Consider the following 25,344-nt stretch of genomic DNA (forward strand, 5'->3'; position numbering starts at 1 on the left):
CCAAGGACCTTTTCTTTTAGCCTTCTGTGTTGTTCACACTTATGGAGTTCATCAACGTTTCAACTCTGGTGTATACCCTTATACCTTACCATATAACCATCTCTAAGCCGAACGTACTACTGTAGTATTCCGGTTCCTTAGGCTTGTTGCGTACCACGTTTTATTTTATTTCTGTCGATTAGCTGATGGGTTCAGCAAACTCTCTTTCATTTTAACGATAAATTCTGAAATACGGCTAAGTACTGCTAAGGTCTAATAAACACAATCGTGACACTCTCTGGTGCGAAATCTGTTACCGTTTGACAGCTGAAGCGACGCTAGCGCTCTAAGCGGTGGGAAAGCAGATAGTTACCTGCGTCGTAAGGACAAAGTTTGTTTATAATTATTTTTATGCTTAATTGACGAAATAGTTGTTGAGTTTCGTATTCCATGCATTAGTAAATTACCAAGCTTGTTAATGACTTCAGAGCATCTCTTCACAGTCCTGATCTTAACAAGCGTAAAGTAGCACATTACAACGTGAAAGTGAAGGTGCACGGTCTCAAAGACAAATTGTGGCTGAATAAAGCCAATGAAATGCAATCATACGCTGACACAAACCAAATAGGCAGTTTCTTCGAGTGCCTGAAAACTACCTTCGGCCCAAAATCAAGAAAGATAGCATCTGTGTATGACAAAGATAAATCCTGTCAGCTGACGGAACAGAGTGATAGCCTTATTCGGCGGGCACAACATTTTGATGACGTTCTTAATCGCAACCATCAGACGACTGGTATTCCGTACATAGAATCACTTGAAGGCCTGCCAGTCGACGAACAACTTGCTGATGCTCCTTCGTTCACTGAATTCATTTCAACATTGACTAAGCTGAAAAATAAGAAATCAGCAGGATTACACAATTTACCATCTTAACTTTATAAATATGGTGGACCAAACATTACCAACCCACTGTTTGTTCTAATTTCAAAGATTTGAGAGTGCGAAATAATTCCACAAGATTGGAAAGGTGCCCGCATTTGCAAGATTTACAAAGGCAAAGGTGACTGCAGTTGTCACGGGGGAATCTCTCTTCTCTCTGCAGCAGGTAAAGTCCTGTCTCACATCCTCAACAACCGGATAACGCGCCTTGCAAAAAAAGTGCTACGAGTGACCCAGTGTGGCTTTCGCCCGGACAGGGGTACAGTGGATGCCATATTTGTTGTCAAACAAATGCAAGAGAACACCTTAGAGCAAGAACAGCTTCTGATCATGTGGTTTGAAGACCTGGAAAAAGCCATCGACCGAGTCCCACGGAAAGCTCTATGGATTATACTAAAGCAAATGGGCAGCACTGACAAAAATGTTAACTTAATTAGACAGTTTCATGACAACATGATGGCAAAAATATGGCATGAAAACGATCTTTCAGACCAGTTTCCTGGCCATGCGGTGTAAAACAAGGCTGCGAACACTCCTCCCACTTTATTTCGCAGCTGTTATGAGAGACACGGCAAAAGACTGCAGTGGTCAAATGGGACTTGACTCGACAACAGACAAAAGTGTCTTCAACTTCTCTCGTCTCAGAACAAAATAATATCTTCCTTAGAAATTTTTTACGCAGATGACGTATGTATGATGGCTGATTATCCTGAGTCTCTCGAAACATTCATGAACCTGCTAAATGACTCCTGCAGAAGATTTGGTTTAGTCATAAGCATCACCAAGATGCGAGTCCTTCAACAACCATTTAGGTGTTCGAATACAGACGCTGCAGTATTAAGCTGGATAATAAACATTTAGAAAACGTGTCACACTTTAAATATCTATGTAGCTAAATTAGAAGTGACAACCGCCTGACAACAGAAATTGCAGCTCGTATAGCAAATGCACCCTCAGTTTTCGGCAAACTGAATTACCGAGTATGGAAATCACATGATCTCGGACTACAATCTAAAATTGCGATCTACAAAGCAATAATATTACTAACTGTACTCTACGCCTCGGAAACCTGGTGGTGTTATAAAGCTGACATTAGGGAGCTGGACACTTTTCATCTTCGTTGTTAGAGATCAATTCTCCTCATGAAATGGGAAGACCGTGTTCCAAACACGGATATATTGCGTCGCGTGAAACTGCCTGGTATTGAGGCTCTCTTACTGAAACACCAACTGATATGGAGTGGCCATACCATACCCATGGACGACAAAGCGGTGTTCTACTCAGAGCTCTCGTGTGGAAAGCGGCGGCAAGGTGGCGAACATCTGAGATTTAAAGACACCACCAAACGCCACCTTACAGCCTGTGGCATTCCGAGAAAACGTTGGGAGGAGCTTGTATTGCACCGATCAGAGTGGTGCTCAACTGTGCACAGGAGTGTGGAACAATTCGAGCATATCCGCCTAAAGAACCTGGACGATAAACGAAAGCTCCGCAAATCTAAGCCCAAGCTTAATTACATCTATACGTATAATTCTACTGGGCAGTTGTATAGGTCTTCGTGCGACCGGATCTCCAAAGGAAAGCTCGGCTTTGGAAGCCACATCCGAGCCCGCCACAAATGGTTCAAATGGCTCTGAGCACTATGGGACTTAACATCTATGGTCATCAGTCCCCTAGAACTTAGAACTACTTAAACCTAACTGACCTAAGGACATCACACAACACCCAGCCATCACGAGGCAGAGAAAATCCCTGACCCCGCCGGGAATCGAACCCGGGAACCCGGGCGTGGGAAGCGAGAGCCCGCCACAATGAGGACTAAACGACTGACGGAGTCGCTGTCGCCGTACACGGCGAGGTGGACTATCATCATCAAATTACCAAGACACATAAATTACCGCGAAAGTAATTCAAGACACCCTAATCACAGTGGTTTAATGACATAAACTACAATTTACTCATAAAGAAATGCTTCCGAATAACTGTATAATTGCAGCTTACATTACTAAAGGCGAGAGCATGTAAAAACATATTTCATGCTTTAGAAGCATACATTTCTTTTGTTGTCTGTTATTACTATGATAGGCATTTTCCTTGACAACAAAAACTTTTTCTGGATTCCAATGATTCATCGTCTTTTACACTGAACTCGACTTTTTATTTCATGAAAATTTTAGAAAATGTAATTACTTTTGCTTCAATAGCGAATGTATTGACGTTTTTGCCGGTTGTGGTTGAGGCATAGCAGCTACTGTGGAACTGGTTTCTACGGCGTTGGGAAACAGCTTCATTCCCATTGTCGTTTTACTATCACGTCTGTGTAGGTTTTGCTTCAGCTACAGACGTGATGGCTTATTTTTTATGTTAAATAATGAAGATATTACATTCTGTACAGGTTTCCTGGTTTCCGCATTCATTAGCTTGATGAAAGTTTAACGAACAAAACAGCACGATGTTGGGTACACGTACGATTTCTTTCTGGTAAAGGTAAGGTGGTCTGGTGTTTACTAGAAATTTTTCGCTACTTAAGGATTGTCACATACTTTGTTATTTTTAATTACAGTTCATACCCTGCCTATTGCGTAACCTATGTTAAAAAGCAGTATAAATGATAGGCTTCGCACTCACGTGGTACTGCATTCAAAAGTGTCGCTTGCTGCGCGAAAACAGTAGAGAAAGAAACTGGAACCAGGTAAATATAGATTAGTCTCAGGTCCGTCCCGCCCTGGAACTATAAGTAATATTGAGGTACCAAACTTGGTATTCCGAACTGTAAAGAACAGAGGATACAAGGGAGGAATGAGATATGCCTACAGAAGTAAAGTTAAAGATTTCGTCAATGACATGCATAATTACTTAAAGCAATTAGAGAATAACCACGAAATAAATGACAATCCAGTGGTGAAGATTAATGACAAAACCACCGTTGGTAGTACAGCAGAGTTAGATACAAAATGTTAGATTAATGAAGGGATTATGAGCGATTCTTAAGAAGAGAATGCTGCAGCAGCATTAAAAGATGAATTGCTGCAACAACAGCATCTGCGAAAGGGAGCTGTAATTAATGAAGACATACATCGCCACATTATCTGCAGTGTTACCTACAAACAAAGGCATAACGTTGATTCTCCAGAACCGTATCCACCAGATAATTATAAATAATATAGCGAATGTAGTAGCTTAAAAAGTACATCTGTACTATGAGAAAAAAACGTCAAGTAGAGAAAGGAGAGTAAGGAAGACTTATACACAACAAATAATTGCTTATAGTATATGTGTTCTGTCAAAGAGAAGGAATTAGAAGCCTTCAAAACGAGAATGAAAGAGTTACAAACGGGAGGGTCTTATGCACGAATTCGATCGAGTATAGCGAGCAAGCTAAGCCAAAGCGATGTGGTGTAGTCAGCGAAAAATTAAACTATGGCGATAGGTGGACTACCTGCTTTTAAGGAAAACTTATTAGACGTTTTCTTGTAGCTCATCTCAATTCCAATGGCTTATATGACCTCATTAGCTTCATTTCAAGGGTTTACAAAGAGAGTGATTTATATATTTTACTTAAGAGGAAAATAATAATTATGAGCATGAACATACCAGTAGCTTCTTACAAATAGTTAGTAAGTCACTACTGTAAAGCCAGAAGCGGTCGTGACTTTTTAGCTTGGGTCTTAGGGGAATTTTTCAACAATGAAATATCGTACGTCATTAGCAGGGCAGTTGCGTAGCAACATTGCGATTGCGAATCGTGTTGCGCAAAGATATTGTCTGTGCTTGCGTGATTTTCGTAGTGCTATTGTTTGTGCTCTAGAGTTTCTTCTTGGTGAGACAAGCTCATTAATTGAGTATCTAAGTAGCTTGTTGAGAACAGTCTTCCGATAGAAGAACTTACGAAGCCAGCGTTGGGTGTGACGCAGAACGGAACAGTAAGTAACCAGTCAACATCTTCAATCGGTCATCTGTTTTCCAACTAACATCCTTTGCTGTTAATGTGACTGCAAACGATTCCTGCTGTATGCTGTAGCTCACACATCAAATAGCTTGTATTTGATTTGATTTGGATGTTTAATGGTATCAGCTAAATTTTAACGATAAATAAAAAATGAAATCATTTCCAGTGATCCGACTTGACATCCAATTTGCGAGAGTAGTTTTACAAAATCGTTTATTTATTTTTTATTTATTTACATGTCAAGTTCCGTAGGACCAAATTGAGGAGCAAATCTCCAAGGTCGTGGAACGTGTCAGTACATGAACTTACAACATAAAAGTAATAACAGATAAAAATAAATGTTCATGAACTTGAAAGAAAATCAGTACATAATTTTAAGCAAACGCTATCAGCAATACAATCAGAATCAGCTTAATTTTTCAAGGAACTCCTCGACAGAATAGAAGGAGTGACCCATGAGGAAACTCTTCAGTTTCGATTTGAAAGCGCGTGGATTACTGCTAAGATTTTTGAATTCGAGTGGCAGCTTATTGAAAATGGATGCAGCAGTATACTGCACACCTTTTTGCACAAGAGTTAAGGAAGTCCGATCCAAATGGAGGTTTGATTTCTGCCAAGTATTAACCGAGTGAAAGCTGCTTATTGTTGGAAATAAACTAATATTAGTAACAAGAAACGACAATAAGGAATATACATATTGAGAGGCCAATGTCAAAATACCCAGACTCGTGAACAGAGGTCGAGAAGAGGTTCGTGAACACACACCACTTATTGCCCGAACCGTCCGTTTCTGAGCCAAAAATATCCTTCTAGAATGGGAAGAGTTACCCCAAAACATAATATCATACGACATAAGCGAATGAAAATAAGCAAAGTAAACTAATTTACGTGTCGAATTATCACTCACTTTTGATACTGTTCGAATAGTGAAACTGGCAGTATTAAGTCTTTGAACAAGATCCTGAACGTGGGCTTTCCACGACAGTTTACTATCTATCTGAACACCTAGGAATTTGAACTGTTCAGTTTCACTAATCCGACATCATTTCCGTAACCGATGTAACCGGTTGAGTTCTTTACACTCTCGTGCGGTAGCGTTCTCGCTTCCCACGGCCGGGTTCCCGGGTTCGATTCCCGGCAGGGTCAGGGATTTTCTCTGCCTCGTGATGACTGGGTGTTGTGTGATATCCTTAGGTTAGTTAGGTTTAAGTAGTTCTAAGTTCTAGGGTCTGATGGCCACAGATGATAGAGCCCATAGTGCTCAGAGCCATTTGAACCATCTTTACACTCTAGAAATTCCGAAAGCTGTACATTTCCACTATTAAGAGCATTTAGGGGGAATGCTCCGAATTTTTTCTGCGTCGTATTAGCATAGTGTACCGCTTTATGTCTCTGTCTGTCTGTCTGTCTCTCTCTATCTCTCTCTCCCTCCCTCTCATATGCTTACACACATTTAGTCGCAGAATGAAAACGTCGTCCTCGGTCTTACACTTTTTCCCACTGACGCCAATACAGCAAGGCGTCTATTCAGCTAATAAGAAACTTGTCGCCAAAAAATATACACATCTGGGATCCAATACGCCAGCAGTACACAGCTTTAAAACGTTCTGCTTCATTTTACATTTACATAGTCCTTCACAGTGTAGCATGTCGCACAAATTCCATTGAGGTGGACGAGGATATGTTCTCCTTTAAAGGGTCTATCGGAGTAGCTAGATTATCTGCCATTTTTTGTGTGCAAGTACAGTTACGATGTACCGATCTCTCGCGTTGGGCTGCGAAGTTGGTAACTGAATAGTTAATTATGCGAAACGAAGACGACCAAATATGGCCACAATGCAATGTAAAAAGAGCAGAAGAGGGTAAAAAGAAATCCAGCTACTACCAAATCACATCTAAGCAAAATAACGTTCAGTGAGTCTGTTCGCGCACGTTACGCTTCGTTCCAGAGGAATCCGGGCATAAGAAACGTGTTTCTGTTATAGAAGTTTTGACCATTTTCAAAATATCAGGATTTTTCTGAAATCTGTCATATTTGCAGAAAACTGCGAAATACGTATTATTGGATTCCCAGTGTTGATAATTACAATATTTGGGTACTATTGCACAGCTAATATCTTGTATTCATCCATAGGATTTGAGGTTTTATGATATTATGTTTAAAAGTGTGCTCCATTTATTCATTACGTCTCACATTTGGTTGCAGGAATAGTACTCGAAATTTCCATTAATTTGGATCGAATAACTTCCTGGTGTCGTCAGTAAATTTACCCACTCTGTCCCCGTTTTCAGAATATTTCGTACACGTAACTGATCTAGGAACTACGTGCAAAGTCTCATACATGTAACACTTCCGTGTCATCACATAATATTATGCTTTTAAGTGTTCAAATATCTGATTGAATATTCTTTACTAATGATCATAATTTTCTAAGGGGGATCAGTACTTACTGCTGCATACGCATTTCGATTCTATTTCAAAATGCGGCTTCCCCCTCTGCATGAATTCCTTCTAAGTTAATTAATCATTGTATTGAATATGTTGCCTTTGCGAACTACCGTGGCTCCTTGAAACCATCGCATCTATTTCTTAGATTCTTTCGATTCCTGCTAAATTCGGATTCCATCTTAATTTTATTCAAAATCTAAAAAGACATATCTGCACAATCCTACGACTCAGAGGCCCACTCAGTGAGTCGGCTCATAAACCACAAAAGTCCTTGGGAAATGACTGATGCATACATATTTCGAACAACTAGAGGTTCAGCGTTATTCAAACTTCAGAAGATGTGACTGTTTCGATCTGTTTATGTTCATAAGTAGTCACCACTTTACTTAATAGCACATTACAAAATGATCTAGGGTAAATCTCTGTCAAAAAGACATATTGTAGTCTTTTTGTGTAGACATCTGCGTGTAGCTGCCCGCAAAAATAGTGACTCCTATCAGCACATTAGCATCACGTGGGAACATTTTCATATGTACATTATTCCTTTATGTTGCTGAATAGGCAAATAATGAATGTGATGGTGAAATTGTTAATTCGATACTAACGCGCTCATTGATGAAAGTTACAAATTTCCTAGTTTGTGGTACTTTTTCTTTTGTATTGCAGTTATTTTGTAAATTATGTCTGTGACATATCAGTCACGTGTTACGTATGTTGGTAAAGCGCTGTGGTGCAGTTGGCAGCTACCGTTGTTCTTCTTCCCAGGCGATTTTGTCACCAATGAAATATCGCACAACATGAGGTGGCGGTTGAGTAGCGACATTTCGACTGCGAATTGTGTTGAGTAAACATATTGTCTGTGCTTGTCCGATTTTCGTGGTGCTATCCTTTGTGCTTCTTGGTGAGACCAGGTCATTAACTGAATATCTGACCTGCTAGTTGAGAACCGTCTTCAGATAGAAGAACGTAGGAAGCCAGCGTTGGGTGGGACGCTATACGGAACTGTAAGTGAGAAGCCAGCAACTTGTCTACGTCATCTCTTATCTACAGTAATATTATTTGCTGTTGACGTCGAGTGTAAACTACTGCTGCTGATCGCTGTGGCCTCACATTTCAAATCGTTCGTATCCAGCTTTATTAAGATGTTTAGTGGACCAGATGCGTTACCGAAGGAAACGATCCTTTCCAGTGATCACAGTTGATGTTCATTCTACGAGAGTAGTTGTACAATATCGTTGGCCATGGATGTAATTTATGTGCCCCGCTGAATTTTTTGCGTTTTATGAATTCCGATAGTTTATTTCCATCATCAGGTGGAATTAATGGCTACTCGGCGACATTTTTCTACGTCATGTTAGCCTACTGTATCATGTTACGTAATGCATAACGTGTAGATCAGAAAGGTGCTTTATTTTGTTCTGCGTGATTCACCAGTGGTAGATAAATGTACACAATTTTTTTTTGCTGATCTGGATCGTGGACGTATCCAGGGAGGAGCTGATGGGGCAGCTTTCCTCCCTAGTACGAAATTGGTGTCCTGTACTGCATCGCCAGCCAGACACAAGTAAAAATTCAGTATCAGTTTGAAGAAATGGAGAACAGTTATTGGCCGGTGTGTAGTGGCATGTGTCGTGAAGTCTCGGTGTCATTCCACACTTCATAGGAGAGCTAATATGAGTTGCGTAAATCCCTTGCACCTTCGCCTCACTTTTACCACACATTCTAGGCACACATCTGTTCCGCAGCGTAAATAGACGCTATTTAATCGTTGTGTATATGTTATGTAATAACAACAAACGAAGAAATCAAAATTTGGTTCATACAATGCTATCTCTCGTGACCATTCGGCTTAGCTGCTGGAAATTTTGCGGCATATATGTTCGTTGCCCATGAAATGTCTTTGTGCTAGCTCTTCGTCAAGAGGCACCATTGGACATTAGAGGTGCTCTTTACTCTGCTGAGGCTTGCAGACACAAGAGGCCAGTGGCGGGATCACGAAACCCTTAATAGTTGTCCATCCAAGATGTGGAAGACATGGCAGGAACTTAAGAGTTTCATGTGCAGCGGCCTACAACAGGGAAGGTTCACCAATAGCTATGTAATAATTTATTCAAGAGCGACTTTTGATCCATGCATTTTTTTCTTTAGAAGAGAACGATCCTGCAATGACAGTATATTTTAGGATAACACACCAGTTACTGAAGAGGAAAGAATTTAAGATAGGGATGCAATAATGTTTGTAGTTTAGGAAAAATCTATCGAGAAATGCAGTAGACGTGCACTGTGTCAGATTATGCAAGCCTTCCCGGTCTATCTAATTAGCTCTGTTGAGGAGACAAAAATTATAATCGAGGACTGAAGAACTTGCAAAATAGTAGAAATATTCGTCAGTAGTGTTACAGCGTGCGCCAGAGAATATCGCTGCACACATGTAAGCATTAAGAACGAATTACAAGTTGATTCAGATTGGAAGAAAACAGACCCTAACAGGAACAGATGGCGGTAGTATATTTCAGTACCGTTTATTTCATTCTGCTGTAGTATGTTGACTGCAATCCAGTTCCGAGTGAAGCTGATGTCGTGTGTCAAGCGGTGACTAGTACTGTCAGCTTTGACTTTCGGGGGCAACCCTGCAACCAGTTCAACCACCGAGCACGACTCTCAGCACATTTCAAGGCTTCAGTCTGTATCTTTCTCTCCCTCCCTCTCTCCGTCCCACCCTCCAACCCTCTCTCTCTCTCTCTCTGGCTCTGTATCTCAAACGCTTACAAACATTTCGTAGCATTTTCTTAGCAGAGACTGCAACACAGCAATATATTTATCTAGCTAATAAGAGCCGTGTCGCCCGCAGGCACACATATGGACTCTAATATGTCACCAGTGCATAGTTGTCATATCTACGACAGTTCAGACTACTATACTTGAATTTAGACCTGTTTATCAACTTACTGTTTATATGAATGTTCACTTGTGCTTGATTCACGGTTTATTAGGATTTTTGAATTTTTCTCTTGCACCACATTGCCAGAAAAGCGCCACTTTCCAGCTCGTTCCTGTTAAGTCGCTTTCTTGACTGACTTTCATTTCGCTACAGATTTCGTGATTCATCCAAAAGTAACTTCGCGATGAGCTAGAGTCTTGGAACTTCCAGCATAGCTCAGAGATGTCTGACAATGCAGTATTAACTCACTATCTTGTCTGGTGTGTGGTGGAGTGAACTTTATGTAACACTGCCATACCCCGCTATTCCTGATCTCGTCGTGAATAATCCACGGGAAGAACGGCTGCTGGAAAGCCTCCGTGGGAGGTGAACTCTCTCTAACTTTTTCCCCCACGGTCATATCCCCAGATATACGTAGAAGAATGCAACAAATTGGTCGAGTCAAGTAAAGAGAAACTAAAGTAATTCTGATATATATCACATGACTCTGTCGTAACCTCAGCAAAATGTTTGAAATAGATTGACAATATTTCAGATACGGAAGAGTAAAACACAGATAATAACTATTTAAAGAAAAAAAGTTTTGCTATACCACGTTTTTAAATCTGCCTCAAAGGTATTAAATGATTTCGCATAGCTTCATACAGATTACGATCATCACATAGAGAGTATTGGATATTTGTGATTGTGTATTTTTAATGTCTATGTAATTACTTGAAACATTTAAAACGAAAAACGTGAAGCACACGCAATACATACTTGATGCATGAATAATTCACCTGCTAACTAACGTAAAGTTGCATTTTATGTGCTCTACGTTTTCCGTTTTTTATCTTACAAGCACTACCACGGATACTAAAAATTCACAATCACAAATTTTCAACAGTATCTGTATGAGGGTACGACTATGTATGAGATAGTGACAAATTATTCTGTTCTTTTTAGTCCGATTTAATAATGTGGTATATTAAAAACTGAGTTTTATTTAGGTAATTACTTTTTGCTTCTTTCTCTTGTGAGTGTGTCAAATTTTTCAATCGATTTAAAAAAAAAAAAAAACTGGTAAGACCACAACAGACATATGTCGTATATTTCAGGTTCATTTTCGGCGTAACCAATTTATTTAATTCCTCTTGATATTTTTCGCGAAAAACTATGTGGATACACTGAGAACGTTGGACATCCAACTGCACTTCCTTGGGATATATTGGATACAAATGTTTTTTCTGTGGAATATTCAATGTGCAGTATAACGTGCTGTGTTCTACAAATCAGTAAAAGCGCTAGGAAATGGTCTAGTCAAAGACATGAAATTCTGCACTGGGAATGTCCTTTCCGAATAGAGATAGCTAATTTTCAGTTTGTAGGAAATGAAGGTAGTTCATTTACTCTCTCTCTCTTCCCACTTTCTTCTTTTCTGGTCGTGCTCGACGCTTAAGCACTATTGTGAGTTAGGTGGACGTCAGCACCGCATATACGGTTGCAGTTGCTCGTGCGTTCCTATGAGCCTGATAGTTGCTTCTGTTTGAGCGCTTATACGTAGCCTTAGCTGTGAATCACGTACCATTCAATGGAGGCTCCGGAGGACACAAAAAATTACGAACGAGATATGCTTAGAAGCAGTACAAGAAATGCATTATGAGTTCCACCCCGCTGGCAGTGTGAGAAACATATGCTCTCTGTGGCATTTCTCGTGAAACTAATTTAACTACGCCTCAGTGTAGATGGAGTAATCGAAAGACACTTGCTGCTAAACGTAAATTTCTCATTCCATCCCCTATGATCCAACGACTGTATGAGACTTTAATATTATTGCTCTGTCTCCTACTACATCTCCAAATGAGATCAACAGTGGTTTTGCCAGCTTCTGAAGTAAACAAAAGTTAAGAAACTCAGCTAATAGTGCGCATACAAGAGTTACAGTTCAAACACTTACCATCTGGTTAACAGAATTTTTAGAGTTTGTGGGAACTAAGGTCTACACGTTCAAGTAGTGGACAACAGAAAGGGCAACTGGGTATACAATCTCGTTTGTGGCCGAATTGGGCACCGATGCGGCAAGAAGTACAGATTTCTATTTTAGGTGAGCTGTTCGATCTTGAGGATGTGGCTTTAGACCAATAAAAAAAAAATAAAAAAAAAGACAGTGGACTTCGATGAACGACAATTAGAACTCATATACAGCCATGTAAAATGCAAATAACTCACCCCTACCTTAGTCAAATATTTCCTTTATTCCATAATACAAGGTATCTGATAAGGCGCCCATCGTAATTCATTAAGAAGAAGGGAACGGGTTGCTGGACATTTGGCCATTTGTCACAAGTATCTCGTATTCTTTGGGCGCCATTTATGGGCAAATTGCTGGTAGCCCACTTATAAGTCGAAGTGGCTTTAAAATGGTACGAAAATGAATGTGTGAGCATTTGTACACAGGGCACAAATACGTCAGGCAACACACACTAGTGAGAACCTTAGTTTGTTCTTGTAGGATCAGCTGACGTGAAGAACAGAGACAGAAACCGAAAAGAAAAAGAAAACGGAATCACGCGGGTAACCTATAACGCTGTGTTCTGTCCCATGATATCATGTATACTGTTCGTCATCGTTCCGAAATGAACAATGAAACTATTCATTCTTTATATTACGTATCATAACACTTGTTCGAAAACTATGTGCCACTTTTAATCGGCGTAGTAAGTCCCCACAGCCCAAATGAGCTTGAGTCATTGATTTGATTCCTAGAACACATTGAGCCTACGTATATCACTCTACTACTTAAAACCGTTACTTTGGTCAGAATTTGCAAATTATTCGTGAGCTGATGTTTAAATTTCGTAAAAATCCTACAGTATCAGAGATTTCCACGTTTCTGGTGGCATCGTCTACATATTTGCATACTTATTAGTAAGAAATCTTCGTAGGACACTCGCCCTGTTCCAATTCCAATCTTTTTGACTGTCCAGCAGTCCACAATGGACAGGCTGTAATTCTGTCTGGACATTACTTCACGTGATATTTATTTTTTCCTTCGCAGATGTTCCGAAGGCTTTTGGGCGCGTTCTGCTTCCGATCTGGGAGGGAGGCAGAGGAAGACTTTTACGGAGATCTCATAGACACCGATTTAATTGGAAAGCCAGAGGTGAGGAACATTGAACAACAACAACGCTTAGGTGCACCCATTTTTACTAAGATAATTAAGCTTAATTTACATCTCAGGTTACTGTGAGGCCATTTCGGTTTACTGAAGTACCTTTTGGTACATTTACTGAAAGTGGCAAGGCTTCTGGATTTGATAGACTAATATAAGAATAATTTTTATTTTATGCTGTGAATTCACATGCACAAAGTATTAGATGTTAAATAAAGGTAGAAAAAGAAATTGCAAAAAGCAACAATTTTGACGGTAGAAACAAATGTCCCACAGAGGATGAGCGCCGCGCGTTGGAGGCTGCGCTCAGACGTGGACGAGTTGGTTCTGCTGGCAGCGCAGGCGGAGAAGTTCCGGCCACCGCCTGCTGCTATTGATGAAGCCTGCGGCAGAGTCATCGGGAAGGTAAGGCGGCACTAAAGACACATCTTCTTGGATAACTCGCCACTAAAAGATGAGTTAAATTACATTCAGCATACCCTTTTCTCAGACCATTATAAAGTGGCAGAATTTTAGTTAATGCTGGAAGATATTAAATATGATCCTTGTCTTCTTTAATTATTGTGTTTGAAATATCTTCCCTTTCTTCCGATTACACAGAAAAATAAAAAGTTGCTGTCTCTTAATGTACGTTTTGTCCATAACAGTCTCCGTAGAGAACTTTTATGACTGTTGTTGCATAATGAATGTCTTATGTATTTTAAAGTGAAGAATATCATTTCTGTGCAGGTGAACGATGGCTGGATCATTCTGACGACTGCCGAGATCCATGAGCCGCCTGTGGTGGAGTGTGACGAGGACATCCCGCCGATCCCTCGCCGCCGGAGAGGGTGTCGGAGGTGCTGGGCGGAGAGAGTGGCGGAGAAGACCGTTGTGCGCCCACACGGCGGCCGGGCACACCGCCTCACTACCCACTAAACGTACTCATGACGAGGACACGCCGCCAGTTCCTCGTCGTCAGAGAGGTTGTTGGAGGTGCTGGGTGAAAAAAGTCAGTGCAAAGACGGATGTGCGTGTACGGAGTGGACAGGGACAGTGACTCAGTAACCAATAAACATGTTCATGACGATCTGAGTGTAGTGGATGAGAAGGATATACCACTAACGCATCAACGTTGGGGAGCGTGTTGGAGATACTGGCCAGAGAAGGTTATGGGTAAGATCATCTTTGGCTGCAAAGTAGATGGGGCCGCCGGCTTACTAACTAATAAATATATTCGCGTGCAACCAAGAGCAGTGGACGAGGATGATATCCATCCAATGTCTCGTCACTGGAGAGGGTGCTGCAAGTGTTGGACTGAGAAAGTCAGGGCTAAGACTGTTATGTGTCTGTGCGTGTAACGTGGACAGGGACACGAGCTCACTACCAAATAAACTTATTCATGAAGAAGTGAACACAGTGGATGGGAAGAACATACCAGAAATGCCACATCGGTGGAGAGGGTGCTGGAGGTGCTCGATGGAGTAATTCAGGGCTGAGACTGTTGTCTATCTGCAAAATAGATGGGCTATTTTACTAACCAATGAACATATTCCTGAGGAACTTTGGACAGTAGATTAGGAGGACATACCACCGATGCATGATTATTGGAGAGATACACTCCTGGAAATGGAAAAAAGAACACATTGACACCGGTTAGTCAGACCCACCATACTTTCTCCGGACACTGCGAGAGGGCTGTACAAGCAATGATCACACGCACGGCACAGCGGACACACCAGGAACCGCGGTGTTGGCCATCGAATGGCGCTAGCTGCGCAGCATTTGTGCACCGCCGCCGTCAGTGTCAGCCAGTTTGCCGTGGCATACGGAGCTCCATCGCAGTCTTTAACACTGGTAGCATGCCGCGACAGCGTGGACGTGAACCGTATGTGCAGTTGACGGACTTTGAGCGAGGGCGTATAGTGGGCATGCGGGAGGCCGGGTGGACGTACCGCCGAATTGCTCAACACGTGGGGCGTGAGGTCTCCACAGTACATCGATGTTGTCGCCAGTGGTCGGCGGAAGGTGCACGTGCCCGTCGACCTGGGACCGGACCGCAGCGACGCACGGATGCACGCCAAGACCGTAGGATCCTACGCAGTACCGTAGGGGACCGCACCGCCACTTCCCAGCAAATTAGGGACACTGTTGCTCCTGGGGTATCGGCGAGGACCATTCGCAACCGTCTCCATGAAGCTGGGCTAAGGTCCCGCACACCGTTAGGCCGTCTTCCGCTCACGCCCCAACATCGTGCAGCCCGCCTCCAGTGGTGTCGCGACAGGCGTGAATGGAGGGACGAATGGAGACGTGTCGTCTTCAGCGATGAGAGTCGCTTCTGCCTTGGTGCCAATGATGGTCGTATGCGTGTTTGGCGCCGTGCAGGTGAGCGCCACAATCAGGACTGGATACGACCGAGGCACACAGGGCCAACACCCGGCATCATGGTGTGGGGAGCGATCTCCTACACTGGCCGTACACCACTGGTGATCGTCGAGGGGACATTGAATAGTGCACGGTACATCCAAACCGTCATCGAACCCATCGTTCTACCATTCCTAGACCGGCAAGGGAACTTGCTGTTCCAACAGGACAATGCACGTCCGCATGTATCCCGTGCCACCCAACGTGCTCTAGAAGGTGTAAGTCAACTACCCTGGCCAGCAAGATCTCCGGATCTGTCCCCCATTGAGCATGTTTGGGACTGGATGAAGCGTCGTCTCACGCGGTCTGCACGTCCAGCACGAACGCTGGTCCAACTGAGGCGCCAGGTGGAAATGGCATGGCAAGCCGTTCCACAGGACTACATCCAGCATCTCTACGATCGTCTCCATGGGAGAATAGCAGCCTGCATTGCTGCGAAAGGTGGATATACACTGTACTAGTGCCGACATTGTGCATGCTCTGTTGCCTGTGTCTATGTGCCTGTGGTTCTGTCAGTGTGATCATGTGATGTATCTGACCCCAGGAATGTGTCAATAAAGTTTCCCCTTCCTGGGACAATGAATTCACGGTGTTCTTATTTCAATTTGCAGGAGTGTAGTTCGAAGTGCAGGGTGGAGAAAGTCAGGACTGTGACTCTTGTCTGTCTGCAACGTGGACGGGGTACTAGCTCACTAGATAACGAAGATATTCATGTGGAAACCAGTACAGTGACTCAGAAGGGCATCCCACTGATGCCTCGTAGTCAGAGACAGTGCTGGAGGTGCTGGCAGAGAAAAAATCAGAACTAAATCTGTCGTTCGTCTGAGAAGTGGACGCCGACCCACAAATATTTAACCTGAATAAATTATTTAATTAATTAATATAATGCCTTCGAACTTCTGACCTTAAATGAATCTTTGTAAAAGAATGTTAATGAAGCTTTAATATCACTCAACTCCATTTAAACAAATATTGAAATAAAATTTATTACTTTAATGAAAGATGTACGAGTATCTCTTTCTCCTTCTCTGTCTTTACATGTGTTACTGCATAGAGCTAAATATATGAGAATGTTATCTTTTTAGATGTCCATCTCCCACAGCAATATTATACACAGGCTGCCACAACTATCAGAATATAGGAGATCATTCTTCATCATGACAAATGACAAATAATCGTGAGTTCACTTGGTTCACGAGCAGCTGCCAAACAAATTAAACAGGTAGTCGATTTTGTCTGTCCCGTTGATGCTCTGTTCAGTTGCATTTTTGCACAAGTGCTTGTGTTCTGTCCTAATAGAAATTAAATAGCCATGTAACATTAAGACACATCTATGGACGAACTATCCATTGGAACTAACGATTCACTCAAAAGTCCATTGCTCTCCTCTGAACTTCAGTGATTTCATTATGCACCTAAACTAAGTTAATATTCCATACAAGTAACTGATGCTAGTGTTCTGATGTTACAGTGCGCCTAAGGTTTAATAGAGTCACGTTTTTCAATGAATGATTAGTAAATGTAGTTTTAGGTTTGGAAGCGTCGATTGGAACTTCAAGTGTTACTCAAGACTTCCTGAACACTGCAAGTGTTGATGTACACAGAAGTGGACATACAGACACATAAGAATAGCAATGCACTATGTGGCGTAATTTACTTAGTGTAACTAGGTGAATTACTAAATACACAAGAAGTATGAGCAAGGTGTGGACAAACAAAATTATTTATATTTAATGAGTATGCCGAGACCAACGGCCTTCTCATTATGCTCAACTGCACAGCATTACTGTTTGCACGTTAACGATATTGCAATGTCTTACACACCCTTCACCCAGCCTAATACGCTGTTGAATGTGTACGACTGGGCCAGACAACAAGGAAGAGCATTCATCGTTGACAACACCAGCGCTATTTTATTCAATAGAACATTAACACAAATTCTTTCACCCCTATGTCTTCTAAAGTTTTGCCAAGCTCTTAACATGAAAAAACTTTCCATAGTAACTGAACCTGTCTTTTGGTTACAAAACTGACGCAATATCCGAAAATTCCCTTTTTTATAGAAAATACCTTAAATTGGCTTTGGATATAAAATTTAAACAATGTCTTTGAAATTCACCACGAACTGGTAGTAAACACACAACGAATGCTTCATGAGCTTTGCTGACGTAAGATTAGAATAAATTGAAGTTATATAAATACAATTCAGATCCCGCTCAGGCGGTGAAAATGCAATAGATATGATCGGTGGTGCATAATGGCTATCCACGGGCAAAGGAAAGACATTTTCTGGTACATAACAACTTGCAACACCAACATAAATTGGTGACAACATCTGCCCAATGACTATACTATACATGATGATAAGCAAACTATCTATAGACGCAACTCAGAATTGCACTGGGCTATACAGTCCTCAACAACTGTTTAGTAAAAGGCGACAGGACTAGTCTTGAATACTTCAAAATTATTTTTGTGGGCAATTGTCCGTAATAACTGCTCTGAATATGATAGCTCTTATTAAAGTAAACTTCCCTATTTTTGTTGACAGGCCAGAGAAACTTTAAATGCCTAGAAACGTTGTAGTAATGCTTGCCCAGAACAACTGCAAGGAAAAGGTTACCTCTTATTAAAAGAAACTTCACTGCTTTTAAATAGCAGATATGACAAAGTTTCAATCTCCAGAATTGTTTCACCCGTAGTTGATCATCATAATTGCAATGAAAAGTGCAGCTCCTATTAAAGAAAAGGACTTCACCAATGCAATAAGCTTCAGTTATTTTGGCGTGAGCTCCGACAGGCAACAAATACAGCAATACGGTTGAGAGGAGACTGGCTGGAGTACCACGATTCTAAGGCGACAAGCACGTAGTTTACTTTAACAAGCTCGCCGAAATACTTCATGAATTAATAGCGAAAGGCTTCCAAGGTATCATCAAGCTCGGCTTAGGCAAATTTATGTGGTTTACTATTACCCAGAATTGGCCAAAACAACGTCTTCGTACAGACCAGGTCCCCAGCCGCCGAGATAAAGTGTAATATGTCAGGGCTGGAAGGCGGTAGGCCGTCTTCGCGCCCTCAGCTGCTGTTTCCGCCTTCCCTGTCAATCTGCAACTACCTCGTCACTAGCTTGTCAAAGGGCCTGTCACAGCAAAGCGCCAAAGATTCCGCAAGGCTATCGCGATCAGACATGATTTTTAAGGTTATCTGAACGTGATGGATGTGATTGGAGATGCTCGTGATGAAGGTGCTCATAAAAATGAGGTAACTTTTAACATGGAAGATGGGATGACGGTATCTGGATATACATGAAAGAAAACCTGTGATGTTTAAATGAATTGTGTTGTTGGATCTGCACATTTATGATAGTCGAATAAATATTAAATAAATAACTTGGCCATATTTATCTGTTGTACACGGAATAGCAGTAGGACGTAAAAATGGAAGTTTGCAAGAGAATACGTAAGCCCGTACTCTGGTAAAAATGTCACGTTTACTGAAGACAGAACTGAACAAACTAGTAAACCAAACAACCAGTAAATGGGTGATGGTTGCTATTCTTCATAACGCTCTCGGCTGAGTTACAAAATTACATTTACAGCTTCGTCTTGAAGACCACGCCACGATTTATCATTGAATATTAATTATGGAAGGGTTAGAGGAATCTTGATGTAGTGACATTCACGTACATATAAACATATAACAGAGATTCTGCACAAATATGAGACTAAAGAAAAACTTCACCAGGGGGCAAGTGGTTAGCAAACCGTCGTCCCCTTGGCCTGAGTGAGCGAAGCAAGTGAACAAAAATTCATCAGTATGAATGAAATCTTAATAGTTGCACCATAGAAGAAGTTATGAAACTAATTTGGATCTTTTAGGCCTAGAATCAGCAACCGTGACATGTAACGATTCTCACAATCCGCGAACACATGGTCGTCACGAACAATAATAGTGCATAAAATGAATGGTGAAAATCAGAATAGCTAAGAAAATTGGGCAGGATATATTACTGTGAGACACGATCTGCGAAATAATGACTGTCGAATCAATACTTAACACCTACTTAGGTAACAAAGGCACTTGGGAACTAATAACGAACTGAAATCGAAATTAGATAAGTTTAAAAAATGAGGTAAATTATGCTATATTAGTGAGATCAACAACGATATAAATCCGACTGAACTGAGGAGGTACATCACACGTCCACATCATTGAGCAAGGGTAGAGCAGAAAAGTAGTTTGCAGGCGTGGCTAAGTGCGATTCCAAAATTAGCCAGAAAAGTTCCGTATACCACTCAACGAGCAATGAGCGATGAGAGCAAGACGTTAATTTCGAATGGAGCTGAAATCTACTAAAATAAGATAAGAATTAACTATGAATACACAGCCTCACACTTAGTCGCCCGTGTCGCGTCTTCCGGAACAGTGCTGAGCGAAATCTTTTGGAACCCACGAGTCCTGTGCCTCTGGAAGTGCCCAGAGAGCTCCCTATTGTGTGGTGCCAAACTGTACAAGAGCTACGTCCAAGGCGAACAAAAGCCTCTTCGTTAGCTGGTACGTGATTTATAGGTTTGGCTATTCTGCCGCAGTAGCATACTACTTTTACCCCCAAATATCTGGGTACTGAATTTTATTTGTACACTCTCATTCACGCTTTTGACTGATCAGGTGAGTCCAGGAAAGGACGTTTATACTGACATATTGCACATAGACGTATTGGACATGCGTGTGGGGCTCCGATAATTATAAAAAACTTAGTTAAATGTGAGGCGAAATAAAGATAATATAACATGTGGCCTCTATAGACACACTCTGCTGCTCAGTTTTTTATGTAGTTTACAGTTTGCGTCTAGAATTGATGTGCGTGAGGTGGGTATACTAAATAAAATCTTAAGCAAAACGATAAAGCTCATGTAGAGACGCTTTATCGCACACACAACCTGGGGAAATGATTGGACAGGGAGTGGATCGCCATGCAACGACAAACCCAACCGGGATTTAACCATGGCACCAACGCGGAATTTGAAGAATGTTTGCAGAAAAAGAACATCAACAGTGGTAAAGATGATCGAAATCGAAAGAAAAGGGAATAAACAAGAAAAGAATAAGCAAACAAGCGAGCACGCAAACGGGTAAACAAGCAACCAAAATTGATAACTTGAGGCTAATATTTTACAAGTTAACTATTTGTTTCAAGGCAAAATGAAACACTCTAAACGGTTCAAATGGCTCTGAGCACTATGGGGCTAAACTTCTGAGGTCATCAGTCCCCTAGAGCTCAGAACTACGTAAACCTAACTAACCTAAGGACATCACATACATCTATGCCCGAAGCAGGGTTCGAACCTGCGGCAGTAGCGGTCGCGTGGTTCCAGACTGTAGCGTCTAGAAGAGCTCGGCCACACCGGCCGGCTGAAACACGCATTACTGAAGTATAATATATGTTCCACTAAAAGAAAGCCTTGAATACTGATTACACGGCGCACGAGATTGACATTTACTGCAGCACGTACATAGCAGACGTAGAGGCAGCACTTCGTTGTGAATCCTTCGTCGGGAGAAGGAAAGCAGCAGAAGGTGTCCATCCTCGCAGCTGTTAATACACCAGACCGTTTACGTACAAGACGCTGCCCATCTCTGATCTAGTTCCGTAGTCCTCTCGAAGACGACTTGTGTTGACACCCTTTTGTTGTTGCTAGGCATGCCAAGTGATGCCCTTAATATAGTAATAATGAGTGTTCCACGGGTGGTTCCCGTGCAAGTCTGGCACTTCATAAGTTCTCCTGCGTGCCACCTTCGGCAGCAGCGAACCTCGCCCAGCCTCCGCGACGTCCCACGCCACCCGCCACTGTCGCTCAGGGCGGCCGCAGCAGTGATCGGCCCCCTGACGGCTCCCCGTACACAGGAACTGCTGAGCGGCGCCTACGCTGGACTTCCGTGTGCTGCCTCGCCTTGCGATATCAGAGTTAGACTCGCAAATGAGACGCGAGATAGGTTTATACAGATACTTTCGATGGCAAAAGACAGATAGATCAAAATAAACGAAAACTAAACTAACCCATTGATTAACGATGAAACATTACAGGGCATTGTCCTATAAACTCTACAACTTGTGCAGTAAAATAGCTGTAATCTAATTACTGTGAAGAGGTGTAAGACAGTGAATACCTCAAACTGTAAAAAGCTTAATTAATTTTACAACTGAGAAAAATTACATTCAATCTACGTACTGTGATGCGGTATGAAATAAGGAATTACTATACTCAATTTACAATGAGAAAGAAATTAAGAAAGTTTAAAGGTCAACTCTAAAATGTATATTTAATTGACTACACATTTATACAGCAATTGGGTGGGTCAGAACGTCTCTTATTTTTATAAAGGAGCATGTCCTTGGAATTATGGAGAACGAACAGGGATATTGCTTGTGTTCATGGCGTCAAATATTCAGCAATCGTTCAAACTGAATACTGCTAACCACACATGAAACACAACACATACTGCTTAGTACTAACTACCTCAGTACGTACACACACGTAACACAGCTGTGGTGCGACATAGAACAAATATTATCTAATCGCAAGTACTTGAAGATGTGTACAGGAACACAACGCACCCGCAGTACATGTATCACGTTTTAAGGCCAGATCTGCACCGCCTGCTTCGATTATTCTTTAACTATGGATTGGTCTCTGTGTCTCGTAGGTCGTTGAGACGATCGTGGATTAATATGGAGATGGTGAACGAGAGAAAGAATTATGGCAGCGTGATCTGTAACTTTTTTATAAGGAATAACATTTTATTATCAAGACCATATACAGGGCTAATACAAATGATTGAAGCGATTTCATAAATTCACTGTAGCTCCATTCATTGACATATGGTCACGATACACTATAGATACGTAGAAAAACTCATAAAGTTTTGTTCGGTTTAAGCCGCACTTCAGGTTTCTGCCGCCAGAGCGCTCGAGAGCGCAGTGAGACAAAATGGCGACAGGAGCCGAGAAAGCGTATGTCGTGCTTGAAATGCACTCACATCAGTCAGTCATAACAGTGCAACGACACTTCAGGACAAAGTTCAACAAAGATCCACCAACTACTAACTCCATTCGGCGATGGTATGCGCAGTTTAAAGCTTCTGGATGCCTCTGTAAGGGGAAATCAACGGGTCGGCCTGCAGTGAGCGAAGAAACGGTTGAACGCGTGCGGGCAAGTTTCACGGGTAGCCCGCGGAAGTCGACGAATAAAGCAAGCAGGGAGCTAAACGTACCGCAGCCGACGGTTTGGAAAATCTTACGGAAAAGGCTAAATCAGAAGCCTTATCGTTTACAATTACTACAAGCCCTGACACCCGATGACGAAGTCAAACGCTTTGAATTTTCGGCGCGGTTGCAACAGCTCATGGAAGAGGATGCGTTCAGTGCGAAACTTGTTTTCAGTGATGAAGCGACATTTTTTCTTAATGGTGAACTGAACAGACACAATGTGCGAATCTGGGCGGTAGAGAATCCTCACGCATTCGTGCAGCAAATTCGCAATTCACCAAAAGTTAACGTGTTTTGTGCAATCTCACGGTTTAAAGTTTACGGCCCCTTTTCCTTCTGCGGAAAAAACGTTATAGGACACGTGTATCTGGACATGCTGAAAAATTGGCTCATGCCACAACTGGAGACCGACAGCGCCGACTTCATCTTTCAACAGGATGGTGCTCCACCCCACTTCCATCATTATGTTCGGCATTTCTTAAACAGGAGATTGGAAACTCGATGGATCGGTCGTGGTGCAGATCATGATCAACAATTCATGTCATGGCCTCCACGCTCTCCCGACTTAACCCCATGCGATTTCTTTCTTTGGGGTTATGTGAAAGATTCAGTGTTTAAACCTTCTCTACCAAGAAACGTGCCAGAACTGCGAGCTCGCATCAACGATGCTCTCGAACTCATTGATGGGGACATGCTGCGCCGAGTGTGGGAGGAACTTGATTATCGGCTTGATGTCTGCCGAATCACTAAAGGGGCACATATCGAACATGTGTGAATGCCTAAAAAAACTTTTTGAGTTTTTGTATGTGTGTACAAAGCATTGTGAAAATATCTCAAATAATAAAGTTATTGTAGAGCTGTGAAATCGCTTCAATCATTTGTAATAACCCTGTATTCACAGTATATCGAGGCGATTACTTAGGTTAATACATGAGTTACTGGTGCACTAAGTGACAAAAAACTGAGTACATGGTGATCACACTATACAAAGAGTAAAATATGAAAAAAATGGAATGAAGCACTTTATTTGCGACGAACATCCCGTTACTTATTTCTATGTACCATACTAATTTGTCCATGAGTAAATCTGGTACTGCGAGTAGTCACTGAGTATCGTCTGGACCACGTATTTTAAGGAGAATGCCGTCTCTTTCTAAGTAGAAATGACGAACCGCCGCATTGTCGCGATCGTCCTATATTTCTTTAACGTCTATCAACACCTGATCTCTGTCCTGCTTGTGCGCATTGTTCCTGGGGCAGGTTGTAGCAGCATTTTCTCCACCTTCCCCTTTTAGATATAAGAAGCTGAAATTTTTGTCTCCATCATCACCGTCTTCTGCACGTACTAATCCTACAGGCACACGTGAGAGGGCGTCTGCAATGACGTTTTTATCTCTGCGAATGTACTCTACTGTAAATCGGAATTCTTAGACGTACAGTGCCCACCGCCCCAGTCTCTTGTGGGGCAGATTAACGCAGTTAAAAAATTGCAGAGCTCGGAGGTCGGTAAATACCATTGTCGTTTGACCAATAAGGTAATATTAGAATCTGGTAAACGCCCACACAATTGCGAGCGCGAAAAATTCCGTGAGAGAGTAATTTCTTTCACAGAGAGCGAGCACCCGGTTTGCGAAAGAAATCATTTTCCAAGCTGATGGATCCGTGATGTCCTTTTGCTTTGAATAGAATGACGCCCAAATCAGAGAATGAACTGTCAGTCAGGACACAGAAATCTTGCGACATGTCAGCGTGTGCAAGAATCGGTGTCTTCACTAATGTCTCTTTAAGTTTCGTGAATTCGTCTTGTACCTGCTGGTCCCAGATCCATGGATCATTTTTTCCAGTCAGGGCAAGAAGACGTGGTGTGGAGGTCAAGTTTAGATTTTTTTTTAATTCGTGGTAGGTTCCTATGGCAACAAATTGCTAAGGTCATCGGTACCTAGGCTTAAACACCACCATGCCTGAGGGAGGACTCGAACCTTCGATGGGGGGAGCCTCACGAACGGTGGCAAGGCGTCTTAGACCGGATGGCTACCAAGATTAGATTCACAAAGCGCTTGTAGAAATTAAATAGTTAAAGAAAACCGTGTAACTGTTTTTGTTGGCTGGAGTTTCGCAATCCGCTATCGCACCATTCTTGTCCGGGTCAGGTTGTATCTCATCTTCAGATTCGATGAGTTCCAGGAATCTTATTTCTTTTCTGCCGAATTGTGACTTGTCTAAGTTCACAGTCACTCCCGGCTGTTGGAAGGTTTCCTATAAC

The sequence above is a fragment of the Schistocerca cancellata genome, chromosome 7 (assembly GCF_023864275.1).
Source record: "Schistocerca cancellata isolate TAMUIC-IGC-003103 chromosome 7, iqSchCanc2.1, whole genome shotgun sequence".
NCBI lineage: Eukaryota > Metazoa > Arthropoda > Insecta > Orthoptera > Acrididae > Schistocerca > Schistocerca cancellata.